The sequence below is a fragment of the Macaca thibetana genome, chromosome 1 (assembly GCF_024542745.1).
Source record: "Macaca thibetana thibetana isolate TM-01 chromosome 1, ASM2454274v1, whole genome shotgun sequence".
NCBI classification, from domain to species: domain Eukaryota; kingdom Metazoa; phylum Chordata; class Mammalia; order Primates; family Cercopithecidae; genus Macaca; species Macaca thibetana.
In genome coordinates, this window is record NC_065578.1 from 211,054,142 (window position 1) to 211,073,093 (window position 18,952).

The following is an 18,952-nucleotide window of genomic DNA, read 5'->3' on the forward strand; positions in this document are numbered from 1 at the left end:
AGTGTCTGAAGTGGAGTTGGGAGATTTTCATGAAGATTGCATTTTCTTTCTGTATGAGATTGAGTTAACTGTAAGATCACTGTATGCATATATTTTGAGTAGTGTCTTGGAGAAGATAGAAACTGGAATACTTGTTGAACACAGACCGTACTAGCCAATTTGCTAAGAGAAGAAGGCAATCATCACTTACGTGTAAAATGAAGAGATGAGCAACTTCTTTGTTTTTATTCTCACTCTATCTCCCTTCCTTGCAACTGGAGCTTAGGCAGGTAGGACGTGAGGAGCTGTAGAATGAGGAAGTCAATAGATACATTTCTTTTCCAGTGACAGGTACTTTAACTTCTCTGACCCTCTCCATCCTCTTCAGGTACATGAGGTTAGGCACCATGATCCAGGAAGTCACTTCCAACTCAAAAATTCTGTAATTTTTTTTTTGATTGCCTCTACTCGTGTTGTGTAACCTATTGATGTTCTCTTTCTCAGGGTCCTGGTTATTTGTTAATACCATCTTTTTTTGCTGTTTTTCTTTTCTAGCACTTGTATTGTGATTAGCGGCCAAAAAAATGACAGTCAGAACGTCAGCTAAGGTACAATAAGGTAAGATCCTTTTTCTAGTTGAGCTATTTCCTTGGAAAGGGGAATTGATGGCCCAATCTGTGAGAACAGATTAATAAGGAATAAGAATTTATAAGTTGGTGTTTTCAACATGATGTACAGTTGTTACCATTAGTCATGCTCAATTTTTTGTGTCTTAATAAAGCTAAGTGTGTTCATTTTCTCATCAGTTTAAAAATGGAAATAAAGGCATGTTGATTGAGATTTGAAATAAGTTAACTTTATTTCAAAAGCACATTTGTGTTTAACTGTAGCAATGTGGAATTTTTTGAAATATTGCAAAATGTTTGAATTATTAGTACATATATAGGATTGTGTAGCTTGTCTAATTCTTAGAAGCTTAAGAAGTATCCTTTGATTTAGATTGCCTTTCTTCAGAATACTGTACAAATACGATTGTGAACATAAACAGCAACACTGTGGAAAAGCTCAATCTTTCTTAGATGTTATCCTTAATAATGTTTTATCTATCCAGCAAACACTGCTAACATCCTACCTTAAATCCAATCTCCCTATATTAGTCTGTTCTCATACAGCTATAAAGACACTACTTGAAACTGGGTAATTTATAAACAAAAGGGTAATTTATTAATTGTGTTCTACATGGCTGGGGAGGCCTCAGGAAACTTATAATCATGACAGAAGGCGAAGGGGAAGCAAGGCATGTCTTACATAGTGACAGCAGAGAGGGAGAGAGAGTGCAGGGGAAACTGCCACTTTTAAAACCATCGGCTCTCATGAGAACTCCTTTGCTATCATAATAACAGCATGGGGGAAACCGCCCTCATGATCCAGTCACTTCCCACCGGGCGCCTCCCTCAACATGTGGAGATTACAATTCGAGATGAGATTTGGGTGGGGACACAGAGCCAAATCCTATCACTACCCTCTTCCTTCCTAATAAAATCTTGATGTTGTAAGGATAGCAAAGTGCCCAGCTAAAAAATATTCTCATCTTCCCAGATTCTCTTTCTGTGGCCATGTGACTCAGCTCCAGCCAATGAGCTCTCAGTCTTGGTCCCTGGGGAGAGTCTTTCAAGAGGAGATTCCTCTTCAAATGTTTTTTCCTTTGTTCCTATCCCATCGTTCTATCAGGAAATCACGCCCCCACCCCCCACCCCTTCTTGCAATCACAGCAACAAAAGCCGAACTGGAGATACTGGAGTGGGAAGATAAAATGAGCTTGAGCTCTTGCAAGCCCACCATCAGATGTCTTGTTTCATGAGACACATACAGTCCCTAATTTAGACGAGCTTATTAGGTTTGCTGACACTCAGAGCCAAATGGAGCCTTAGCTGATTCAGTAACATTTATATCTGGATATCATGCTAGACACGTTACCCTATCTTACTTAAACACCACAGTAGTACTATTAAGTCGAGTATTTTTATTCCCATTTGATGTACGAGGAAACAGGCTCTCAGATGTGAAGAACTTTGTCCTGTGAAACTTGTCCTATGGTAGTAACTGGCACAGGTGAGATTTGAACTTGGACCTGTCAGAGGCTGATCCCTGTACACAGCTGCCTCAATGCTGGCCCTGATAGCCTGGTTCCAGGAGCTTATTTTGCTGATTACATTTTACAGTTAGGCAGTGGGCATTGTCAGCTCAGTAACTCTTTGACTACAATACTCTTCAATAGCACAGACTTTCTATTATATTTTCCATTTGTAAAACTAAGTGAACTGAGTCTGTTCCTGTATAACAGAAATGAGAGAGAAAGACAGAGAGAGAGAGAGAGAGAGAGAGAGAAAGGAATAAAGATAGAGAGAGAGAGAGACAAAGAAAGAAAGAAAGAAAGAGAGAGAGAAAGGAATAAAGATAGAGAGAGAGAGAGACAAAGAAAGAAAGAAAAAGAAAGAAAGAAAGAAAGAAAGAAAGAAAAAAGAGAAAGAAAGAAAGAAAGAAAGAAAGAAAGAAAGAAAGAAAAGAGGAAAAAAGAAAATAAAAGGAAAAGAGGAAAACAAGATCTGATTTGGGAGAATCAGTTTATACTGGAATTGCCTATGAAAGTTGGTAAAGGAAATATTAATTCTGAGCATCTTATTTTCTTTTTTTTTTTTTTTTTGAAATAAAAGTCTAGAACTAATGGTCAAAATATGGTCACCAAAACTCAGCTTTTACCCAACAATCATAGAATTAAGTATTCTCTGCCTAACTGTCTTCATTAATTCACTCTTATTGACTTGGTTCAGAAAAAATGTACATATATAGCTTAAAAACTAAGTCACATAATGAAATTTCTTTCTGAAGAAAGTTATACAAGGCATTGCATAAGGCACTGAGCTGACTTGGGAGATGGGGGAGCTGGATAATGGAAAAATCTTTTGGCTGGAAAATAAGGGACTGGAAATGCAGGGGACAGCCCAGCAATTTTTGGCATTACAAAAAGCCATTTCACCTCTCTGGACCTTTGCCGCTTATTTGTAAATTGATGGTATAAGGTATTCTGATATGCTGTTAGTACAAAATACTAGCTTACCTTCTTGGGTCTCCATTGCTAATGCAGGGAAATACTCTGGTATCTATTCAAAGCAACAGTTTTTATTTCTGTCCATTGAACCTGAGAGTGACCAGTTATTTTCGTTTTCCTTTTATTTCTTCCAAATACATCCTGAATCCCTTGTCTCTTTTGTTATGACTCTACTCCAAGCCATCATCTTGTCTTGCCTGGACGATGGCATTAGCTTCATGTTAGTCAACATGGTTTTCATTCTTACCACACAAAATTACATTCTGTCACAGCCAGCGTCTGCTTTGGGAAGCCTCTGTCAGATCGTGTTATTCTCCTATTTGAGACCTGCTCAAAATCCTTCAATTCCTTCCCCTACATTTAGAATCAAATCCAAATGCATTAACATGACTTATAAATCTGATATGATCTGGTTTCTACTTGTACTTTTCTCTCTTTCTTCCTATACTCCAAGTCTCCCTGTCTTTATTTATTGAATATTTCTCTTTGTTCTTTGCCCTCGGGGGCCTGGCACTGAGCCCCTGGCTCTTCTTACTACTTGACCCTTCCAGTCAAATCTCAACTGCCAAGACCTCTCCTAACCACTCTCTCTAAATAACCACCATCTTGGACACCCAGGTTTAATTCCCTTCAGAAACTGGAAGTTTTATTTCTTAAGGCATATGAAAATAACCCCTTATGGACAAAATACTTACATATGTCATTTAAGAGATTTAGGTAAGACGTGATGAATCTGTCGCACCTGTTTATAATTTGTTATTTATCTCCATTTTAATATGATCTAAGCTCCATGAGGGCAGGGCCTTGTCTGTTTTCTTCACTGCCAAAACCACTATACTTATAACGATGCCTGCCCCCTGCAAGAAGCTTAGTAAATGTTTGTTGAGTAAATGAATATAGAGTCAGAAAATACCCTATGTTAAATATCCTAAAAGAAATTAAGCAGTTCTTATAGAGTCCCCAGTGTGTCTTTTGCTTAGATGGGAAGAAAAGAAAAAAAAAAAAAAAAAAGGCAGGGCGCGGTGGCTCACGCCTGTAATCCCAGCACTTTGGGAGGCCGAGGCGGGCGGATCACGAGGTCAGGAGATCAAGACCATCCTGGCTAACACAGTGAAACCCTGTCTCTACTAAAAAATACAAAAAATCAGCCAGGCATGGTGGCTGGCGCCTGTAGTCCCAGCTACTTGGGAGGCTGAGGCAGGAGAATGGCGTGAACCCAGGAGGCGAAGCTTGCAGTGAGCCGAGATGGAGCCACTGCACTCCAACCTGGGCGACAGAGCTAGACTCCGTCTCAAAAAAAAAAAAAAAAGAAAAACAGAGAAAGAAAAAGATGAAGAAACAATATAGGAAGAACAGAGGACAGACAGAGGTATAAATAGAAAATAGCAGTAAATCCTTGGGTGGGACTGTTTCAGGGATCTTTACTCAGTGACATTTCTGATCTATGATGTTGGGTGACAGGGCTCCATTCTTTGGATCTTACATAGATTTATTGGCTAAACCTGGCACATGCACAATGAGAAATGTTTGTTGAATGAAGGCCCGAAGGAATGAAATAATAAATTATTGAACTGCTAAGAGCAAAATTTTCCCTGTTTTTATGGGCATGACAATATTCCCTTGATGCCAGTGTTTAATCCATGTTAGTAACAAACATTCCAGATAACAATGACTGTGAAAAATACCCTGTGAAACAAAAGTCCGTCCCTATGCCAGGCATTTCCCTTAGCGCATTTCAGAGTTTATTCTGTCTTCAAGGGAATTGTCACAGTGACTATCCAGAATGGCACATGGTGTTAATGTATTAAAAATACTGACAGGAAGAGGAAAACTAGAAAAATGTCTTATCTGTCAGTTAAATGATATCGCCTCGTGGATAGATTACAGCAATTCCGGGGTTTTTTGTTTTCTGCCGATTGAGATTTGACAGCTGTTTGTAAAATATTTACATTCTGATTTCTGTCACATTGACAGCACTTTTGGGTCTTTGGAAGATGATAATCATATGTTAGGAAAATGTTAAAAAAAATTGAAGCTGATCTGTTGAGGAGAAAAATCTGTTTTTAAAATTGTGCAAAGGAAGGGCACCCACTTTATTAAAGAATGTGCATCTAATAAAAGTCAGAAGTAGCAGATTCTTGTGATCCAAAAACACACTACATATAAGGTGCAGTATAGTATCCCTCCCAACCCTGCCTGCCTTGCGTACCTCAGCTTTTCTTCATCAGCTGTGTGTGGCTGGCCACATACTTCTTACCCTTTTCCACTTTATTCTGTACATAAAATGGTAATATTTGGATGGCACATTACATAGGATTTTGGAGTATCTATATGAAATTTTGTGAAAGAGATTTAGTTTATATCCTTGGTATTAAAAGAAGAGAAAATAAAAAGCATTGGGAGGAATACAAAGTATTGAATTTATATAGAACTTCCAAATAAAATCTTTTCAAAGATTGTAATGAGAAGCAGAAATTTGTATAAATTTATATTATCAGGTATATAGAAATGATGACCTGTAATTCTTGATCAATGGTCTTATCAAAGTCTTTTATTTGGTTTTGTAAATTTATTTTCTGCTCTAACATTTTGCTACATCACTAAACATTCTTTTTAAATACCATTATATTTATATTCACAGAAAATGTGCATAATATTCTATAACATACATAAATATTCCTGATCATTTCCAGTATTCCGTGTTAAAAATTAATATTGATGAAAATCATTGTTAATAACTTTCTACACATATCCCTGAATATCTTCCTTAGAATATAGTCCCAGAAATGAAATTCCTTGATCAAATGGTACACACATTTTTAAGGCTTTTGATATTTACTATATGGTTTTCCTTTCATCAAAGTCTTGATAGTCACTGTCTGTGTGATGCTTTGTAAGAACAAGTAGATGACAGAAAATGTCAAAACCTATTTTATAGCCATTCAGAAGTTTCCTGTAATTGAAATTATGTTTAAAGATTCTAACAGCTATTACTTTCTTTCATTGACAAATGTAATGTTGAAACCTCTTGGGATAAGGCAAATGATTTTGAAACCCATCCTAACCTTTTAGTATCAAGTATTTGAAAAATTCTTAGAAGGCATAAATGTTTTTATAGCCCTCACCCTGCACATAGCTTGAAATCACTAAAAGAACATATCAGCTGCAAATGGACAGAAGCGGACTCAATCCTTGATGCTTTGTAAGAACAAGTAGATAATAGACTAAGTGACTAGGAACAAAAGTGCAATTGAAGGTCCTAGGTCTACACCCAATTCCCACCCACCCCTCTTCCCATCCCTGGCTCAGTCCTGTTCCCCCAGGGTCCTCAGCCTCAGAGCCTGCATGTGGACTCTCAGCCTGAAAGCCCAAACAGCTTCTCGCCATGTCCTCATGCCTCTCCCTTGATCACAAATGTATTTGGGTTCCAGGTTCACAATGGGAATGCATCAGTGAAAGATTATTCTATGCCTTAAATGGGGATGGACTGTGAGCTTTAGGGCAAAGAATTTGAAGGACCTGGTTGTGTGAAACTTGGTCTAGAAGGAACCAAAATTCTCATCGGCCTGTCCCTTGGAGAGGGTTGTGATGAGAGAGATGAGAAGAAGGCCAGAGTAGACCCTTTGACACGGTGCTTTTCAAACACTCATGTGCATACAGTCACCATTAAAATACAGATTCTGATTCAGAAGGGCTGATGAGCCTTTGTATTTCTGACAAGCTTTCAGATGAAGCTGATGCCCTTTGATGAAGCTGACTGCACTGTGAGTAACCAAACTGTGATACACAGGGTCAAGGCACGGTCCCATGGCCTGGGAACTGGACCCAAGTATTGGCTTGATGTGAAGACAGAGAGGTGGTCCCTGCTTGGGACAGCTGTCTTCAGCAGGAATTCCCAGCCTGGCCTTCCCACCCCTCCTCTTCTCCGTTGAACACCATGCTCCCTGGTGTTCAACCTGTACCGCTACCTCCTCCATCAGCTCATGGCTCCTTGTCTGTGATAGGCACTGACCTTGATATCTGAATGGCAGAACCCCCTCAGCTGTGCTCAGAGTATCACGGAAGAGCAGCAGGAGCCAAGTGTCTCCACCGTATTTGCAGCTGGACTAGACCTTAAGCACAGCACCAGATGCACTCAGCTATGCCTTCCTCTGAGGACTAGGGCCCCTGCCCAAGTCCTGCCAGCCACTGGAGTCTGAGGGTACTGGCTTCTCTCTTGAACACCAGGATACTGTGGGACAACATGTGGGAAGCCTTATAGTTAGATTCAAAATGGCACATTCAGTGGAGATAGTAAACACAGTAGTCCTCCAGTGATATTGTAGTACATTATATGATGACAGATTAAAAACCAAAATTCAGCTTTTCAGATGGCCCCGATGAAAACAATGCATTTTAAAGAAGCAATCCTTAAATTGCCAAAGGAACATGTGAACCGAAAGGAAAAGAAAATCCAAACCAGGAACAAAAAAATAAAACAAAATAATAGATGGTACGTTTAAATTAAAGAAACTTTTGGGAAACAAATACCTATGTGATGTCATACACCAAACAAACACAATGCAGAAAAGCTAGGAAAGGTTAAGGTATCAAAATGTATTATAGAATAGTGATTATGTCAAAAACAAAAATAGTATCAAAATATGGACATCAAAAATAAAGTAACTATAATGGAATGGCTACAAAAAAATGTAACTAAAGAACAGCCATAGAGAACCGGCAGTAGTCACGTGAAATAATAGAGGTGGTTACTTTCATAAAAATACAGCTTCAACGTTTGTGGGTGGTACTTTTTAACTAAAAGAGAGTTTTTAACATAGTTCCGTAACATGGAGAAATTAAGTTACATTCCAAGAGAAATGAGAGAGTTCTTGGGCTTACAGTGAAAAAGTTTTGGGAACGGACTTGAAAATTAAAGCATAACATTTGTACTAAACAACATGCACAATCCATGCAATAGTAAGGAGAAATAAGTTCAAAGCACATAGAAGAATGCTTTGAAAAAAAAGAACTTATAATTTGACCAAAGGAAAAGGCAATGCATGTGCAATATTCACAATCTAGAGTATCACAGAAAAAAAATAAAATTCAATTTACACAATTTCTTAGTATTCTGAGACTGCAAACCCTATCCAATTTTGACATGTCCTTTCAGCAGAATACTTATTCAATTCCTGTTATATGTTCTCCAAATGGACCATGTAGCTGATCTGTTCTAACGCTTTAATACACAGCCTATGTGTATGAAAGAAGAGCTTGCAGTCCAGTATTAATGACAAGCTATATACATATTTTTAAAAAATGCTATGGCTGTTAAGTATGATGCTGGATAGAAGTCACGTGACCAAGTTGTCATGGTCTATATCATTAGCACGTTTGGATGTTTTTCACAGTGATAGGCACATATAAGCACTGTTGGAAAATGTTCATGGAAATGACATGTTAATTGACATGCTAAGGTAGAATAAAAGGTAATATGTGGCTTCAGGGACATAGAGATAGCCGTCTATAAGAAGGTAATATAATATGAGACTTGAGAAAGGGCAGGATTTATATAGGCACAAAGAGGGTACTGCAAGGGATCATGGGTAGGAATTTGAATGCAAGTGATAGCTTCAGAGTTGTGATGTGTGTGGATGTGGGTGTGTGAGTTATAAGGATGAGGAAAGGCAGGCAAGGCCAGAGTGAGAATGACTTTGTGTATCTTAAGGAACTTCGATTTTACACTAAAAGTAACAGAATAACACTGAAAGAGCTTGAGTAGAGGAATAACATTAAGGAAAATTAACTGGGCAACAATATGTGGAAACTGACTGAGAGTGGGGAAATGCATAGATATGTCACTCTTCTGTGGTAAGAAGAGATGAAGGACTCAACAAGGAAAACTACCACGGGAGTGAGGAAAGGATAGACTCAGAAGACACCACGAAGAAATCTGGATCTTATCCCTTTGTACATCAGTTTTATATTTGCCCTCTCCTGTGTCTTCACACTTTTTAATTCTTTTGATTATTTGTCTTTCATATTTAAATGTTTGATTTATAAAGAAAACACAAACACCTCCTTTTAGGCTCTCCATTGATTTCAGTCTCACCTGCCTTCTCTTCCTGTCACCATCCATGACCCCACTTATCCAATTCAATTTCATCATCTTCCCTTCACCTCCTCCACCCCCTGCAGTTTCACCACATCGCTCCAACTGTGGTTGCCAGAATGAGTAAAGACCTTCTCGTTGATAAACCCTCAAGAATCTTTGGTCCTTAACTTTCTTGACTCCTCTGTAAATTTCGTTACTATTGACTTTTTTGAAATTCTCTCTTTTCTTGGATTCGAAGGAAGCTCTCTCTTCTTGAATCTCCTCTTTCATCTCATCAGCCTCTTTCTCTTTTTTTTTCCTCTCCTTCTTTTCTTCTTTCTCTTTTTTTCCCTTTTCTTCTTTTATCTATTGCTAAACTGATGATTTCCTTCCCTTCCCACACCCCAAAATTTGGTTCAGATTTTTTCCTTTTTACTTTACTTAACTCGCCCATCAGTCCAGTGACACAAAGCTGTGCCTCAGCTTAGACATTTTCCCCTAGTCCACATCTGTATCTCCAGCTGGACAACTCCACATGGCTTTTCACCCTATACTCCCAAAACCAGAATAGCAAAACTGAGGTCTTCTGCTTCTCCCTACTTCTCCATATCTCTACCCTAGGTACAATTCAAAAATGAGAAACATCCCTTTATCATTCTGAAATGAAAATGTAATCGGCTGGGCGCAGTGGCTCACGCCTGTAATCCCAGCACTTTGGGAGGCCGAGGCGGGCAGATCACAAGGTCAGGAGATCGATACCATCCCGGCTAACACAGTGAAACCCATCTCTACTAAAAATACAAAAAAATTAGCCAGGCGTGGTGGCGGGTGCCTGTAGTCCCAGCTACTCAGGAGGCTGAGGCAGGAGAATGGCATGAACCCAGGAGGTGGAGCTTGCAGTGAGCCGAGATGGTGCCACTGCACTCCAGCCTGGGTGACAGCGAGATTCTTTCTCCAAAAAAAAAAAAAAAAAAAAAAAAAAGTAATCATAATTCAAATTAAGCCACTTCCTAGCTGGCTCAAAATTGCTTAGCTTCTATGTCTCTCAGTTTTCTTATCTACAAAATGGAAAAAAAAATTGCACCTACCTCACAGGAGTATTGTGGAAATAGTAACCGGCACAATGTAAGCCCACCGTAAATATTAACTATTTCACAGTTTGAAATAATCAGAGTCCCCACTGACTTAAAAAGAAAAAACGAAACTAGGTTCCTCAGCATGTTGTTTAATTTTTGCTTAATTCTCAAGTTGCGTTTATCATCATTTCCTAACTTCTACTCTACCCTCTACCCTGAAAGAAAGATTCTCTAGGAGGCTGCTCTGCCCTATCCACCCCCAAGCTCATGAGTGTCTCTTCCTGTTATTAATCATGACTTATCTTTAATAGTTTTCACCGATGCTTCAAAGTATATGTGGGATGTCTCTTCTTGCTCCCTTTTCCCCAAGTCTGAGTTTGTTTTTCTCTCTTTGCTCCTGGAGAGCCACTGACTTAGAGGTTTTTCACCCTTCATTGCCATTGTGCGCACATCTTTATCTGACTCTCAGATAAAGGCAGCTCCTTCGTGGTAGAGAATGCACTGCTGATATGTAAGTGGTTTTGAGAGGAAGTATAACAGGAGAGTGTGGACAACACAAGAGAATAAGCAGTTGGATGCACGAATAGTTCATCTAGAAATAGCCGACAGTGGAGGTGAGCCAGCCCCACCCCTCCACGTGGATCTGGGTAGTGGAAGAGGGGGAATTCTGGAGAGGAGAGAGCTAAAGGGAATATGGTGATTTCAAGGATAAGCTAAGTTTTGTCTCAAACAATGATGTGAGGAAGGAATGGAAGTCAATTGATAGATTGTTTACAGTGGATGAGCATGGAAGGAACTGGGACAGTGGAAGGGACCGGCACAGCGTCACCAGTAAGTCAGAAGAGCTCATGCTGACTTGATGATAAATTTGTATCTGTATAAAATCTTCTGGAAGCAGATTCAAACAGATTGAGATGTTCGGTCTCAAGAATGAAGAATGGACATGACTGATACATGAGTCAGTGATGTGTAGGAATTATAGATAGTAACATTAATAACATTGACATATATCCATAGTCTTATTGAGTCACAGTATTTTTGGGTTATGGTATACATACACACCTATCTATATGTGTGTATATGCAGTGTCATATGTAATAGTGTATTATATATACACATTGTATATATTTTGATTGTAAGAGTAATGCAATGTTTATTATAGAAATGTTTGCAGCCATCAGTGCTATGGTCTGAATGTTTCTGTTCCCCTAAATTCATATGTTAAAATCCTAATCCCCAAGGTGGTAGTATGAGAAAACAGGGCCTTTGGGAGGTTAAAAGGGATTAGTGCCCCCATAAAAGAGGCCCAAGGGGGCTTCTTTGCCCCTTTCATCATGTGAGTACTCAGTGAAAGGCACCGTCTATGAACCAGAAAGCAAGTCCTCACCAGACACCAAATGTGCTTGTGCCTTGATCATGGACTTCCCAGTCACCAGAATTGTAAGTGATACTTTTCTGTTGTTTATAAGCTATTTAGTTTGTGGTATTTTAACTGCCCAGATGGACCTAAGGCAATAGAAGAGATGTAAGTCTGATTTGAAATGAGTTAAAAAGCAAAATTGGAATTTAGGAATTCGAGGCAGTTGATACAAATGACCTCATAAGTAAGCTCAGTTTTAAAAGGGAGCAGAAACATTGTATGATAGGGGCTGCAGAATAATGGAAGAGGCAGGACCTGGGACCCTGTGAGGGCTTTTTTAAGCTAGGAGATATTAAAGCCTATTTGTGAAATGGTGGAAGTAACTCAGGAAGGAAGGATAAACTGAGGATGGATGAGAAAGAGGACTATTGCAGGAGTAGAGATCTTGAGTGCGGGAGAAGGACATTGGGTGGGTTTTCCCTGGGTGATGCAGGGACAGAGGCAGAGTTCATGGCACAGATGCTGGTGGGTGAAGAGATAAAGATAATGGGATTATTATTACTTTCCTTTTCCTAACTACAAGGTGCTAGGCAGCAGGGCGCTGTGTTCCATCCAATTAAAATAAGGTAAATATTTAAAGCCATCCTTTGGATTTAGAAGGATGGTTCTGAAGAAAGAAGCCATGTGCACAGTTACTGAGCTCAGGGTCTTTGATCTCAGACAGCCCTCGGTGTCCTGACCCTGCTACCTTCTGTCCAGCTGTGGGACTCTCATCAGGTAGACGGGGAGGTGTCCTGTGCAACAGCCCAGGCTCTGGACTTGGCTCTCAGCTCTGTCAGTAACTGATGTGTAAGTTTGGGTTAAGCACTAAGCCCTTCCTCCTCCACATTTCTTCTGTAACATGGAGACAATTAAATGATTCTTCTTATAGGCAGGGTGAGCAATGGATGATGATACGGTAAATTTCATAGTGTAATGCCTGCTACATATATGTCATGGCCTGCCCATGTTAGCAGTTAGTATTTCACTGCTCTAAGCCTTAGTTTCTATCTGCAGAATGGAGACAATGATGCACTTTGTCAGACATGATTATTGTGAGAATAAAAATAAATCGCATGTCAAGCTCCTAGCACACAGTAAACAGAGTAAAAGGGAAAAAAGAAGTGTGAGTGAGCATGAGGAATGGCTTCACTCTGCCGCCACAGAAATTGGTAACTTTCTAAGGAAGATTTGGAGAGAGAAAGTGATTTGTGATTTGGAGGCAGAGTTTTAAACTTAATTTGTAAGACGAAGAAGCCAGTTAAAGCCTGACAATGTGGCCCGGGACAAGCATTTCATTTGAAATGATAAATTTAATAAAAATGGATTCATTTTCACTTCACCGAAAGTGAGAGGAGATTCTGTGTGTGCATGGAAACATACAAGAGCAAATGTCTGCAGAGGCTAACTAAATGTAATGAGATTTTATACTGAGAAGCAACATTAATTACCAGAGTATAACACAGCATCTGAATCAGTGCACAAAAGTTAAAACTAAGTAAATTTATTCAATTACATAAAATTCTGTGTTTTGTAGTATCACACATTAATATATGTAAATATGTGTAAATACATATGCATAAAATATGTGTGCGTTAATATATGTAAATATGTAAGTGTACATATATGCATAACATCATGTGTTTTGATTTCTAAATGGAATCATAAGGCTCATGACAGCAAACCTAGCTCAGTGCCTGGCACATAGCAGATGTTGAAAAATAATGGATGAATAAATGAATTAATCAAACCCATATTTGCAGCTTGTGTAACTTATGTTGGAGATCCCCATCTTAGAAAAAAGTAGTTAACATATTCTATTTGTTTCTTTATAAACAAATTTAATACAAATTGATGCTTAATGATGGAAAGCTAGATACAATTAAAGAATATCTTATATGAGCTGATGTGTCAAATGAAAGAACTAAGGAAAGGCATTGTGAAAGGCAAGTAATGTAGGTGGAGATAGGATTGTGTCTTAGACAGAAGAAAGGAGGGTGCGGTACAAAAGACGTCATGAAGTATTACCCAAAACAATGTTGTTTCTGCTTCAAAATGTTTGCGCTTCTTATTCAAGAACAAGGAAGGCATGACTTAAAGCTGGAGGCAATAAAGCCTTGCACAGAGAATGGTGTTGGGGTGTTCAGAAAAGATGGAATACTAGACTTGGCTAAGACAGCTTGTGGGTTCCTCTCTCCTCACTTCTCCCCTTCCCCAGGCCAGCCCCTAGAGTTGAACTCCAGTGAGTTGCCTGACTGACTCCACACTTTCTGAGGGGAGTGTAGAGAAGTTGGTACTAAAGTGTGGTCTAAGGATCAGCAGCAGCAGCATCACCTAGAAGCTTGTTGGAAATGCAGAGTCTGAGACCCTACCCTTGTAGTAAGGGTTAAAAAGAAAAAGAGACAAATTTTCCTCTGCACAGCAGCTCACTTCAAGGACAGTTATAAGATAATGCTGTCCGAAAAGCCAAGGCCAAAGGAATGAGCTCCAGACAGCACCCCCCACCCCACCCCTCCAGAGCAAGGTTGAGAGGGAAAAAAAGAGAGAAAGACAAATTCCTTTACTGTTACTCCTTTCCCTGGCCTCTGAAGCATGACTGTTTTACAAATGTCTGTGTTTAGCCAGTTCTTGTTTTTCTTTCGCTGCAGCTACAAGACCACCAGCTATGCAAGGCCCCAAGTTATGCACTGTATGATTAACGGCCTTTGTTTTGCTTTTATAAGCCTGCTTATAAAAAGCCCCACTCCGTCTTCGTTCGAGGCTCAGCTTTTTGGATGTGAATCCACTGAGCCAGTGCATACCTCAAAATAAATATCCTCCTGTATTCACCCGTACTGGTCTCTCTCGTCCTCTGCGTCCTGCAACCCCCTAGCCCTACTGAGTCCGAATCCGCAACTAATAAGTTCTTTGGGTGACTCGTGGGCACGTGAAAATTTGAGAAGCACTGGCAATGAAGTTAGAAATGTGGGCCTTAAAGCACATAGATCTTGGTTCAAATCCCCATTCCACCTTGAGCAAGCTAATTTTCTAATCTTGTTTCCTCACCTGTGTGGTATAATAATAGGCACCTCATGAATACTACTATGAGAGATAAATAAGTAGTTACATATAAAGTGTTTATGTAGTGCCTACCTCTTAGTAACTGTTCAATAATGTTACCATTTTTTACTATTTTTTTCTCTGCTGAGCAACAGCAAAAGAAAGTAGTGAGGAAGAAGCATTCTCCATGTGATCTTCTTTTTTTTTTTTTATTTTCTCAACTATATGCTCACTATGACAAGAAAAAAAAAAAAAAGATTTACCTCCAGGCATAGACTTGCAAATAGGTCTAATAATCTTTCTCAGTTTCCTTCACTGCTAAATGTTACTTCTACTTATATTACTATGGATCAGTCCCTTAACCTCTTTGAGCCTTCTTTTCATCCTTCATGGTATGGGCTTTTAACATCAGCCTATCTCATAAAGTTGTGAAAACCAAACAAAGTGGTCCATAAGACAGTATTATGTTCATTGTTAAGAGCTATTTTGTGGAAGTTAAGATGGCAGATCTCACAAGTAGAATCATCTCAATATAAGAGACTGATAATATGAAGTGTTGATATATATCATTTATAATATATGGTGTGAATGACTGATAGGGCCATCCCCCCTGCCCTTGGACAGTGTTAATGAAAAACCAGAGCCAGACCGTAGTTAATGTGGAAAAATCAGGTTTGATTGAGGAACTATTGCAATAGGGGAAAGAGACCTCAGCATAGAACTGGGATCACTTGCGAACACAACATGGACAAGTGGGGGTGTGTAGCCAAGGAGCCGCCTGGAGTCAGCGGATGGAAAATTCCTGAGAGGAAGCCTCGCGAGTAAGGGGGATTCCTAGGAAACAGACCTTTGGGGACTCTAGCTGCAGACAGTGCGGAGTGAGCAGATGCCATCTGGGGGATGATGAGGAGTGAGGAATTTGATCAGACGCAGAAGGGGATCCGATATTGAGGGTGGGGAATTCTGGATAAACCGACTTAGCAGGAATCTTGCTACAACTGAGTGATGCCAAGACAAAAACAGAAGTGCCAAGGTAGGGGCCTGCTTGGGAAGGAGCTTCAGAAGGGCCTGACTGAAGTTTGGTCAAGGACGGAGTCTTTGTCGAAGAGCCAAGCTGGTTGCAGATGGGAAGGAGGGGAAGGTGGCTGCCTCTTCAGATACAGAGGCCTTTGCATATAGATACCAGAAAGTCTGTTTTTCAAAAATGGTCTGAACTTACAAGGGCTCTTTTAGCATTCTGCCCTTTCCCTTATCCAGTAGCAGAAAATAAGGCACATCCACTTAAAGAGCAAGATAAAATCAAACAAGTAGGCATAGAGGAGAGTTCTATGGAGGATCAGAGGAAGGAGTGATTGCCTCTGGTCGTGTGTCTGCAGGGCTTCAGAGTCAAGACTGTTCTGGTTGACCTGGGGGATAAACAGAATCTTGAGAGAGAATTGCAATCTTTTTGGAGGAAATAGCAAGAGAGGAGAAAAACAAAGCAAACAAACAAACAAAAAAACAGAGGCAGCAAAGCTTGAAGCACACGAAGAAAGGGTAAAGAAGCTTCTTTTTAATTTTTTTTAAATTTTTGTGATACAGGGTCTTGCTCTGTTGCCTAGGCTGGAGTGTGGTGGCACCATCATAGCTCTCTGCAGCCTCAACTTCCCAGGCTCGGACAGTCCTCCCATGTCAGCCTCTTGAGTAGCTGCGACCACAGATGTGAGCCACCATGCCTGGCTAATTTTTGAAAAAATACTTTTTGGAGAGATAGGGGTCTCACTATGTTATTCAGGCTGGTCTCAAACTCCTGGGCTTAAGCAATCCTCCTGCCTAGGCCTCCTAAATCCTGGGATTACAGGTGTAAGCCACTGTACCCAGCCAAGAAACTTCTTTGGAAACTCAATCACACAGGATTGGAGAGAAGAATAGGTTATAAAACTAAGGAGGGATTCGATTTTGAGGAACCTTGAGTGTTCAATTCCTACTTTTCCTATGATGAATAGTCACATACTGTTTTGTTTTGTTTTTGAGACGGAGTCTCACTGTGTCACCCAGGTTAGAGAGCAGTGGTGCGATCTCGGCTCACTGCAAACTTCGCCTCCTGGGTTCAAGTGATTCTTCTGCCTCAGCCTCCCAAGTAGCCAGGACTACAGGCACACACCACCTCTCCTGGCTAATTTTTGTAATTTTAGTGGAGACGGGGTTTCACCATGTTGGCCCGGAAGGTCTCGAACTCCTGACTTCAGGTAATCCGCCCTCCTTGACCTCCCAAAGTGCTGGGATTACAGGCGTGAGCCACCACATTCAGCCTACATACTGTTTCTGAACTGGGAATGAACATAATCAGGGCTGTGATATTGGAACATTCATCTGGCATCCATGAATGAGTTGGAGCAAAGCGAGAATAAGTGGAGAGACTAAATCAGAGGAGATATTTCAGTGGCCTAGGAAAAATAATAAGGCCCCGAGCTGGATTTGCAATACTGGAAATGTAAGGAAAGGACAACAATTGGGACACATCCCTTTCTCATAGGTTCACATTTACTTTTTCATGTCAACAATAAGCCACAATATTATAAGAAAATAAAAATAATTAATCTGCTACTGGACGTTGTTCTTACTGAGTTCCATCTTTAGATATGTTTTTTATTAAAGTTGTGAGAAGTACAAATATACTAGTTACTTGTTCTATTTTTATGTTCTTGTGCAGGGAAAGAGGAAAAGGAAGAGTTCTATTCATGTGTCATACTCTGAGACTTGTGGTAGTTTGCTAATTATAAGTTCTATTGTCTGGGTCTCAAAAGGAATTCAAATGCTGAACCGAGTATAGTAAGGTCTCCCAGACCCCAGTGATTACACAGCTGCAAAATTTGTAGCCGAAATGTCATCCTGTCTTAGTATTTTTGCAGGCCAAAAGGCCAAGCGAAGTCAAGTCAAACTGTTTCTCATTTCTTACAGAAATGTACAAGACCTAACAATAGAGCTCAAGGCTTCATCAAAAACTTTAGTCTCTTCTTTGACCTCCTGGACTGTTGGCTGAGTCAGATTTTTTGTGTCTGTTGAATGGGAGATAATCTTACTTTTCATCTATCCCTGCCTTTCTAACACAATCTATTTGAGGTCCCTAGTTTCAAGATATTTTCATAGAGCCCCAGATTAAATGTATTTTGGATAACCTTATGCACATGGCTCTGGGCCAGCTCTTTCTCTTAGTATAATTTTTTAAGCAAAGGATTGGGTGCTTTCATCTCACTTTCTCTAAGACCTTACTGTCCATCTGGCTTTTCATCTCTAAAGTTAGTTCATTGTCCTGGACAATCAGTATAATATCAGTGTAATTTTGAAACACGTCCCCTGTATGGACAATCTTTCTAAAGGCTTCCAAAGTAATGTAAAATAAGCAATTGATTTCACATGAATTGTCCTTTTTGTAAAAATAAATATTAAAAAAATACAAAGAAAAAGAAGAGACATGAAAATGTTGGTCTTGGCAATAGCAAAGATGTGGAACTAATCCAGGTTTCCATCAATGATTGATTAGATAAAGAGAACATGATAATTGTGTAGACTGTGGAATACTATGCAGCCACAAAAAAGAACAAAATCATGTCCTTTGTGGCAATGTAGATGTTGCAATTATCCTAAGTGAATTAATGCAGGAATAGATACCCAATTACTGTATGTTCTCACTTATAGGTGGGAGGTAACACTGGGTACAAACGGGCACAAAGAAGGAAAGGATAAATCCCAGAGATCCCCAAATGGGAGAGGTAGGGAAGAGGGGAAAAGAGTTTAAAAATTACTTCTGGGTTACTATGTTCATTATTTGGTAGATGGGATCATTAGACGCCTAAACCTCAGCATCACGCAAGATACTTGTGTCACAAACTTGTACAGGTACTCCCCACCGAATCTAAAATTTTTCAATAAAATATTTAAAAAAAAAAAAAAAAAAGGCTAGGTGTGGTAGGTCATGCTTGCAATCCCATCACTTTGGGAGGCAGAAGCAGAAAATCACTTGAGCTCAGGAGTTCGAGACCAGTCTGGGCAACATGGAAAGATCTCATCTCTGCTAAAAAATACAAAACAAAACAAATTGGCTGGTGTGGTGATATGCACCTATAATCCCAGCTACTTGGAAGGCTGAGGTGGGAGGATCACATGAGCCCAGAAAGTTGACACTGCAGTAAGTCATGATCACACTACAGCACTCCAACCTGGGCACCAGGGCGAGACCCTATCTTAAAAAATAAATAAAATAAAATAAAATAAAAAATTTTAGTGTTGAGATT

At 39.7% G+C, this 18,952-nt stretch overlaps 1 protein-coding gene across 4 annotated transcripts in view; it reads left to right on the forward strand.

The window, feature by feature from the left end:
• CHRM3 (cholinergic receptor muscarinic 3) overlaps nucleotides 1–18,952 on the forward strand; it is a 515,790-nt gene that overhangs the window by 239,403 nt on the left and 257,435 nt on the right. For all 4 annotated transcript variants that reach the window (XM_050770803.1, XM_050770814.1, XM_050770792.1 and 1 more), the window contains one exon: nucleotides 535–597. The gene's annotated coding sequence lies outside the window, so the exon portion shown is untranslated. The remainder of the gene's footprint in view (nucleotides 1–534; nucleotides 598–18,952) is intronic.